Raw genomic sequence first — 9,239 nt, 5'->3', positions numbered from 1 at the left:
TAGTACTTCACAGTAGCACTAATATTGTGGTCACTACCTGTTCGATTCTAGTGCAAGTTGTTTTATTGAAACACAGAAGTTCAGAGCAGGAATAGGCCATTTGATCCATTCAGTATGACCATGACTGATCATCCAAATCAGAACTCTGTTCCATGTTCGCTGCCCAATACACTGTCGGTTCTTAGCAATGATCGTACACAGTTACACACTGTGAAAAATTAGGTAAGAACTTTACGAATAGTTCACAATCCAACAAAATATGTGCAATGCTTTCACATCCATTGATTGTTACATCTCTGCTTCAGCTTTTGCTTCGTGAGGATCCAGTGAAATCCTTTCCTTGCCAGTACATGATCTATGGCCTTGTCTTCAGGCAACATCAATTATACTGTTTTCGTGTTCAGTTCCACATTCATCTGATGAACTCTTACTAGCAATCACACTAGATATAGATTCTGATCTGTGGTGGACTCTTTCTTTGTGCCTTCTCATCAATAGCCTCACAGATAATTCACAATAGCTTCCACGATGGGAAGATCACTGACTAACTCATACTGTCTGTGTAGATACTCTTCCAGAGCCACGGAAATGCCAAACAGCATGTGCAACCACTTGTATCTCCTGAATGGCATCCCGAATGTAGATAGAAAAGTATTACTTTCATCCTGCTCTACTTGCCAATAACCATCCTTTGCATGAAAGGTAACAAGAATCTTTGATTTGGCAAGTTGTGGCAACATTTCTGCAATGGTTGGTGTGGAGTAGGTTTCCTCTGCAATATTTCCATTCAGTCCTCTAGCCTTAACCATGCCCCTTGGTTATTGGAGGTCTCTCCCAAAGTGAAACTGTCATGCTGTAAGGTGGATGCCAATGGCTTGCTCTACATCATTCCCAGTTTATGCGTGGCTCTTACTATCAGCCGGCTGTGCTTGTATGGTAGGGTTGCAGAGGGGAGTCATCACAAAGCATCCTTATATACCCTGCAACCTGCCTTGGGTTTTGTGTGGTAAACCTATGATACCTGGTGACACTCACTGCCAGTAGATGAATGCTGTTCATTTGGTGCCTTGTTAAAGGGCATGCACCAAATTAATCTTCTGGATGTACTCATGCACCACATGTACAGAAAAGCAAAAGGAGCACTTGAGATTCCAGTATATGTCTCCATTAACATATGGAGCCTGCAGAATAATATGCATGTAATGGATTGCACCATGCAGCATTATAATCCTGTTGGCGTGGCAAAATCATGTGTGCTCATTCCTCCTACCTCTCTCTTGTCTGTGAGAAAACCGTAAAGGCCTCTGTCCTTCTACACAGGGCCTTTGTCACTTTCATGTTTCAAACATGGACAGCATAATGTGAAATATTGCAAGCATCATCTGTTCTCACTTGAAAGTATCTGCTGCTATTGATACTTAGAGCTACAGTAAGCTTTACACCAAATAGCAGTACAGTCCTTTGTCGGTTGAGTGGCTATAATTCAGGTTGGAGGACGTGACACAGTTCCCATCCCCTCTTTGATCAAACACTGCTCTAAGCTGAGGTAGAACGTAGAGAACCCTGAGTATAGAGTGTCTTTAATTGACAGCCACCTCCACTTTCTGAGCATGACTTTCATTTCCATTGCCCGTGGTTGATTCTCATGTCATGCTACATCCCAGGAGGTTGTCAGGATTAGCTTTCAGCCCAGGAGGTTGTCAGGATTAGCTTTCATTGCTGAATCAGACTTTCTTTTAACAGATCAAGTTGCTTTCTCCAATTTCCTTATCAAAATACACCATCTTTTTTTTATAAATCCATAAACTTTGCAAATCTCCTCCAATAGCATTCATTCTTCCATTAGCTCTGCTATATTGAACAAAAATCAAGAATCTTATAAATGTTGGTTTCAGTTGAAATCATTTGGAAATACCTTGCATTGGCTGTCACCAATCCTACTTTCTGATATGAGTCTGAGCTACTGATACCATGTGGGCAGGCATGCCTACACATAGGGTAGTTGAAACATTGATAAACAATAAATAGGTCTATTACATTTATGTAGTTACTCATTGCATCATCTCTGAGATATATTTAGATTAGATTACTTACAGTGTGGAAACAGGCCCTTCAGCCCAACAAGTCCACACCGACCCGTCAAAGCACAACCCACCCATACTCCTACACCTAACACTACGGGCAATTTAGCATAGCCAATTCACCTGACCTGCACATCTTTGGACTGTGGGAGGAAACCAAAGCACCCAGAGGAAACCCACGCAGACACGGGGAGAATGTGTAAACTCCACACAGTCAGTCGCCTGAGGCGGGAATTGGACCCGGGTCTCTGGTACTGTGAGGCAGCAGTGCTAACCACTGTGCTACCATGCCACACGAAGCCTTCTGCACCTGGTGCTCCCAGGCGGTCTCCCATCCAAGTACTAACCAGGCCTGAGTCTGCTTAGCTTCCAAGATCAGACGAGATCGGATGTTTTCAGACTAGTATGATTGTCTCTTGTTAGTCAATTCGACTTTACTTAAAATTAATTACATATTACTACTTTAGCTATGTGCTGTCACCATGAAGAAAGAAAAAAATTCTGGAAAGGATCCATTATGTTTTACAATAGCAAATATTATCCTGTATTCCAGAAAGCAGGAAAGCTGGGAAAAGGAAACTGTCGGCCAGTAAACTTGATATATGTTGTCAGGTGGGGAAGGTGTTGGAATCAACCACTTAGAAAAGCTCCAGATAATTGGGAAGAGTCAGTATGGTTTACAAAATCTATTTAAACAAATCATTGGAGCTCATTTCAAGGAGTAACATGTTCTGTGAATGAAGGGAAGTGTGAAAATCTATTGTGTTTGAATTACGAGAAGTTATTTGACAAGGTGTCATAACAGAGATTACTATACAAAGGAGGCACTCTTGGTGTAGATGATAACACATTCACATTGATGGAAGATTGGCTGGCTGGCAGAAAACTGAGCATATGCATGAATGGATCTCTTACTGATTGGCTGGTTGTGATGAGTGGAGAATTGCAGAAGTTTGTGCTGAGTCTTTAGCTTTTTATGTAAATGACTTGAATGAGGATGGTGGCTATATTTGCTGATGAGACAAAGATGAGGTATGAAAGTATATGTGAGGAGGACATAAGGAGGTTACAGACAAACGTGGTTAATTTGAGTAAGTGGCCAAAAATCTCATAGATCAATATGGAAAAATGGGAAGTTGTCCATTTTAATGGGAAGAATGAAAAAACTGAATAAAAAAACTCTAGTTGAGAATGACTGCAGAGAGTTCTGTGAGCTCTAGGGCATGAATCATCTTTCTTTTAGCTAACTTGTTTGTATATGTTATGATACACCTATATGGCAGGTAGAACTGAGACCAAACCTTCTGACCCAGAAGTAGGATGCTTCAGAATAATACTTGCCTTTATTGCAAGAGGAATTGGATCTAGAAGTAAATATATAATGTTTCAGTTATGGAAGGCATCAGTGAGATCATATCCTGGATCGGTATAAGGTTTTGGTCTCCTTATTTAAGGAGGGTTATAGATACATTGGAGGCAGTTCAGAGGAGCTTTACTAGATTGGTACCAGCAATGAGTAGATTGCTTTCTGAGGAAATGTTCGATGGACTGGGCTTATTTCCACTGGAGTTTAAAGAAATGAGGGGTGACTTGATCGAGGTATATGAGAAGACTTGACAAGGTAGACATGAAAAGGATTGCCTCTTGTAGATGAGTCCAGAGCAGAGACACTGCTGTGGAACAGAGATGAGAAGCTTTTTCGTGTCTCTGAGGTGAACAACTTGTGAAAATCTGCTTCAGAATGTGGTGGAGACTGGGTCATTGAATATTTTTAAGGTGGTGGGTGAAAGATTCTTATTGGTCAATAGATTTGATAAAGTTCCATACGTTAGGCTATTGCGCAAAATACGGAGTTTCAGGATTGAAGGTGATTTAGTGGTTTGGATCAGAAATTGACTAGCTGAAAGAAGACAGAGGGTGGTGGTTGATGGGAAATGTTCATCCTAGAGCTCAGTTACTAGTGGTTTACCGCAAGGAATAATTTTGGGTCCACTACTGTTTGTCATTTTTATAAATGATCTGGATGCGGACGTAGAAGGTTGGGTTAGTAAATTTGAGGATGACACTAATGTGGGCAGAGTTGTGGATGGTGCTGAAGGATGCTTTGGGTTACAGAGGGGCAGATAAGATGCAGAGCTGGGCTGAGAAGTGGCAAGTGGAGTTTAATATGGAAAAGTGTGGGGTAGTTCACTTCGGAAGATGTAACAGGAATGCTGAGTACTGGCCTAATGGTAAACTTCTTGGTAGTGTAAAGAGCAGAAAGATCTCAGTGTCCAGGTGCATAAATCCCTGAAAGTTGCCACCCAGGTTGATAGGGTTGTTAAGAAAGCATATGGCGTGTTGCATTTATTGGTAGGGGGATTGAGTTTCGGAGCCACGAGATCATGCTTCAGCTGTACAAGACACTGGTAAAGCTGCATCTGGAGCATTGCGTACAGTTCTGGTCACCGCATTATAGGAAGGATGTGGAAGCTTTGGAAAGGGTTCAAAGGAGATTTACTAGGGTGTTGCCGGGTATGGAAGGAAGGTCTTATAAGGAAAGGCTGAGGGAACTGAAGCTGTTTTCGTTAGAGAGAATAAGGTTGAGAGTCGACTTAATTGAGGTATAAGATAATCAGAGGGTTAGGTAGGGTGGACAGTGAAAGCCTTTTTCCTAAGATGGTGATGGCTCACACAAAGGGACATAGGGACAGTTTTTTAACTCAGAGAGTAGTAGGGGCATGGAATGGCCTGCCTGCAACAGTCATAGACTCGCTGACATTAAAGGCATTTAAATGAGCATTGGACACACATATGGATAATAATGGAACAGTATAGGTTAGATGGGCGTCAGATTAATTTCACAGTCGAGGGCCGAAGGGCCTGCACTGCATTGTAATGTTCTCTGTTCTATGTGGATTCAAAGGTCATCAGGAGAAGTTAGGAATGTGGAATTTCGAACACATACAAGTCAGCCATTATTTTATTGAATGGTGGAGCAGGCTGGAGGGGATGAACGCTCCAGGTTTATATGTAACAGTCACTGAAGCACTATACACCCTCTGGTGAACACATGCAGAATTCAGAGCATACACAAAATCTGGTTCGCTCCTCCCTAGAACAGTCCTGTATGTCCTGAAAAATGGAACAAGCATTGCAGTGTCAGTAAATCATTGCAAATAGTAAATGCATTATACCTTCCCTTTAACCCAATTGTTTTTATGACGATCAAATTCTTTGTACAGTTGCTTCAAATAAGTAGATTTATCATCACCTAACTCCCCTCAAGTCTGATTTTATAAATGACTTGATGACTTGGTCAGCTGAATATCTGCTGTTTGACAATTAAACATTCAGGTACAATTCATTGTTATTCTGAAGCTTTGGAGAAACTTTGGTTTTCTGAATGAGACTGAAATATTTCGGTAAAGTTAACTGACACCCCAGAATCTTGATTTCTCGTTTGGTCTTTCCTGAGGATATCCTCTAGTGTCAGTGTTGTAGTTAAACATTTGTTTCCCTTGGAGGATCTTTAGTTTCTCCAAATCATGTTGGGGCAGATAGTGTGTTCCTGAAAGAACTTATCTTTTCCTATTGATGCTGTAATAAGTTAGACTTACATTCAATTCTTCAATTCTCGTTTGTGTTCCTTTGGATAATATTGTAGTATTGTATTCATTCATATACAATAAAGCTGACTGAACTCTTTTGGTACTGCTTGTTTAAACAACTGAATTAATTGTAACAAGAGCCTACCATTAATTCCAGGCCATTGTGGTGACAAAGATATGAGCCATTTAGATTTTGATAATTCTTCTGTGGTTGGGAGTCAAATGAATAATTCCTGCAAACCTGTGAAATCTAAAATCTCTCAGTCACAAAAAGTTATTTGCAAAACATATTCTTTCATGGATGTGGACATTTCTGGGAAGGCCAAAGTTTGTTGCCAATCCCTAACTGCTTTCAAATTGAATGGCTTGCCAGGCCAATTCCAGAGGGCAGTTAAAAGTCAACCACATTGCTGTTGGTCTGGAGTCACATGTAGACTAGACCACATCAGTTTATATTCACTCATGGGACATAGGCTTTGTTGACTGGCCCAGCATTTATTTTACATCTTTAGTTCTTCTTGAGAAGATGATTGTGAGCTGCCTTCTTGAACCGCTGCAGCTCATGTGCTGTAAGTAGACCCATAATGCCATTAGGAAGAGAATTCCAGAATATTGACCAGGTAACAGTGAAGGAACTGCACTACATTTCCAAGACAGCTGAGTGACCTGGGGGGGAATTTGCAGGTATTTGCAGATGTTCTCATGTGCCTGCTGCCCTTGTCTTTCTCAATATTTGTGGATTTCAAAGGTGCTATCTGGGGATCATTAGCATGTTTCTATTTTTGAGATAGCATACACTGCATTTATAGACCATAAGGGGTGGAGAGACTGAATGCTTGTGGATGAGGTGCCAACCAAAAGGGTTGCTTAGCCCTGGATGGTGTCCAGCTTCTTGAGCATTGTTGCAGCTGTGTCCATCCAGAATAGTGTAAAGTATTCCATCATATTCCTGACTTGTGCCCTGCAGATGATGGCCAGGCTTTGGGGTGTCACGAGGTGAGTTACTCCTTGCAGGATTCCTAGTCTATGATCTATTCTTGTAGCTGTTGCATTTATATGGTGAGACAAGCTCAGTGTCTGGTCAAAGGCAAGCCCCCAGGCTGTTGATAGTGGGGGATTCAGTGATAGTAATGTTATTGAATGGCATGGGGCAGTGGTTAGAATTTCACATATTGGGGATGATCATTCCTGGCATTAGTGAGGCTCAAACATTACTTGCCACCTGTCAGCCCAAGCCTGGATATTGTTCAGGTCATATTGCATTTGGGCATGGACTGCTTCAGCATCTGAGGACTTGGTGCTGTGCATTGTGCAATCTTCCATGAACATTTCTACTTCTGACCTTATGATGGAGGGAACATCATTGAAGGTTGTTCCTAGGACACTACACAGAGGAACTCCTGCAGAGATGTCCTGGAGCTGAGATGACTGACCTCCAACAACCATAACCATCTTCCTAGGTGAACATCAGGATGGCTGATTTCCTTCCTTTAAAGACTTTAGTCAACCAGGTAGACTTTTACAATTGATGGCAGTTTCATGGTCACCATTACTGAGACATTTTGCATTTGCTTTTATAGTATTTGAACTTAAATAGAAGAATTTTATTCCATACACCACAGTGTTAGCCTAGGCCTCTGGATTACTGGACTGACATTACTACTGCTCCACCATTTCCCCTAGATTAACCTCAAAGGATGTATATTTTCTCTTAGGTTTCAGTAACATTCTTCTGAGTCCTATGAAATTCTTCTCTTGTTGAGTAAAGTTACATCACTCACTATATTTGGATTCTGATCTGAGTGTGGTTCTGCAACATTCTGTAAAGTTTTAAGAGTGAAGCATGTGTTCTGCTCAGAAGTGAGAATCGTTGATTTCTAATGTTAGCTTCATAATGTATTGATTGGTGTTTTTCTATGACTCTGTATCACAGTCCTTTTATTTTGAGTGATGCTCTGCCTGCACCATGCAGATATCGATCAGAAGGTTTGAGGTGCATTCTCCTACACCAAAGGATTTTCTCGAATAATACAGAACTAGCCCCCAGATCAAATTTGAAATTGGTTGAATTATCCTTAACCCATATGGTCTATGTCATATCTGGCTCAAATGATTCAATTCCTTCTCCTCGGAAAGGTTGGTTCACATTTTCCAAAGGTGACACAACCTGATTTATTGATATGCTTTCTAATGAAGGTATAGAACACAGAATAGAACATTACAGCGCAATGCAGGCCCTTCAGCCCTCGATGTTACGCCAACCTGTGGAACCAATCTGAAGCCCATCTAACCTACACTAATCCATTTCATCCCTATGTCTATCCAATGACCATTTAAATGTCCTTAAAGTCGGCCAGTCTACTCCTGTTGCAGGCAGTGCGTTCCACGCCCCTACTACTCTCTGAGTAAAGAAACTACCTCTGGCATCTGTCCTATATCTATCACCCCTCAATTTAAAACTATGTCCCCTCATGCTAGCCATTGCCATCCAAGGAAAAAGGCTCTCACTATCCACCCTATCTAACCCTCTGATTGTCTAATATGTCTCAATTAAGTCACCTCTCAACCTTCTTCTCTCTAATGAAAACAGCCTCAAGTCCCTCAGCCTTTCCTCATAAGACCTTCCCTCCATACCAGGCAACAGTTGAGTAAATCTCCTCTGAACCCTTTCAAATGCTTCCACATCCTTCCTATAATGCAGTGAGCAGAGCTGTATGCAATACTGCAAGTGCTGCCGCACCAGGGTTTTGTATAGTTACAGCATGACCTCATGGCTCTGAAACTCCATCCCTCTACTAATAAAAGCTAATACACCATATGTCTTGTTAAGAACCCTATCAATCTGGGTGGCAACTTTCAGGGATCTATGTCCATGCACGCGGAGATCTCTCTGTTTGTCCACATTACCAAGAATGGGTAACCATTAACCCAGTACTCTGCATTCCTGTTACTCCTTCCAAAATGAACCATCTCACACTTTTCCGCACTAAACTCCATTTGTCACCTCTCAGCCCAGCTCTGCAGCTGAGCTATGTCCCTCTGTAACCCACAATATCCTTCAACACTATCCACAACTCTACCAACGTTAGTATCATCCACAAATTTACTAACCCATCCTTCTATGCCCTCATCCAGGTCATTTATAAAAATGACAAACAACAGTGGCCCCAAAACAGATCCTTGCAGTACACCACTAGTAACTGAACTCAAGGATGAATATTTCCCATCAACCACCACTCTCTGTCTTCTTTCAGCTAGCCAATATCTTATCCAAACAGTTAAATCACCCTCAATCCCATGCCTCCAAATTTTGTGAAATAGCCTACTGTAGGGAATCTTATCAAACACCTTACTGAAATCCATACACACCACATCAACTGCTTTACCCTCATCCACCTGTTTGGTCACCAACTTAATTCCTTTACAGATGATTATAAACCCTATCTCGTATCAACCTTTCCAACACTTTACCCACAAACAAAGTAAGGCTTACTGGTCTATAATTACCAGGGTTGTCTTTACTCCCCTTCTTGATCAAGGGAACAGCATTTTCTGTCCTCCAGTCTTC

At 41.5% G+C, this 9,239-nt stretch overlaps 1 pseudogene; it reads right to left on the bottom strand.

Moving 5' to 3' along the window:
* Window positions 1–2,388: 2,388 nt before the first annotated feature.
* Window positions 2,389–2,490, bottom strand: LOC122549613 (5S ribosomal RNA; annotated as a pseudogene).
* Window positions 2,491–9,239: the final 6,749 nt, after the last annotated feature.

Source organism: Chiloscyllium plagiosum, unplaced genomic scaffold (assembly GCF_037043375.1).
Source record: "Chiloscyllium plagiosum isolate Xiang-an unplaced genomic scaffold, Cpla_swu_hap1 HiC_scaffold_4, whole genome shotgun sequence".
Lineage (NCBI taxonomy): Eukaryota > Metazoa > Chordata > Chondrichthyes > Orectolobiformes > Hemiscylliidae > Chiloscyllium > Chiloscyllium plagiosum.
Note: the sequence above shows the minus strand (reverse complement) of the source record. Positions and strands in the feature narration are given on the sequence as shown.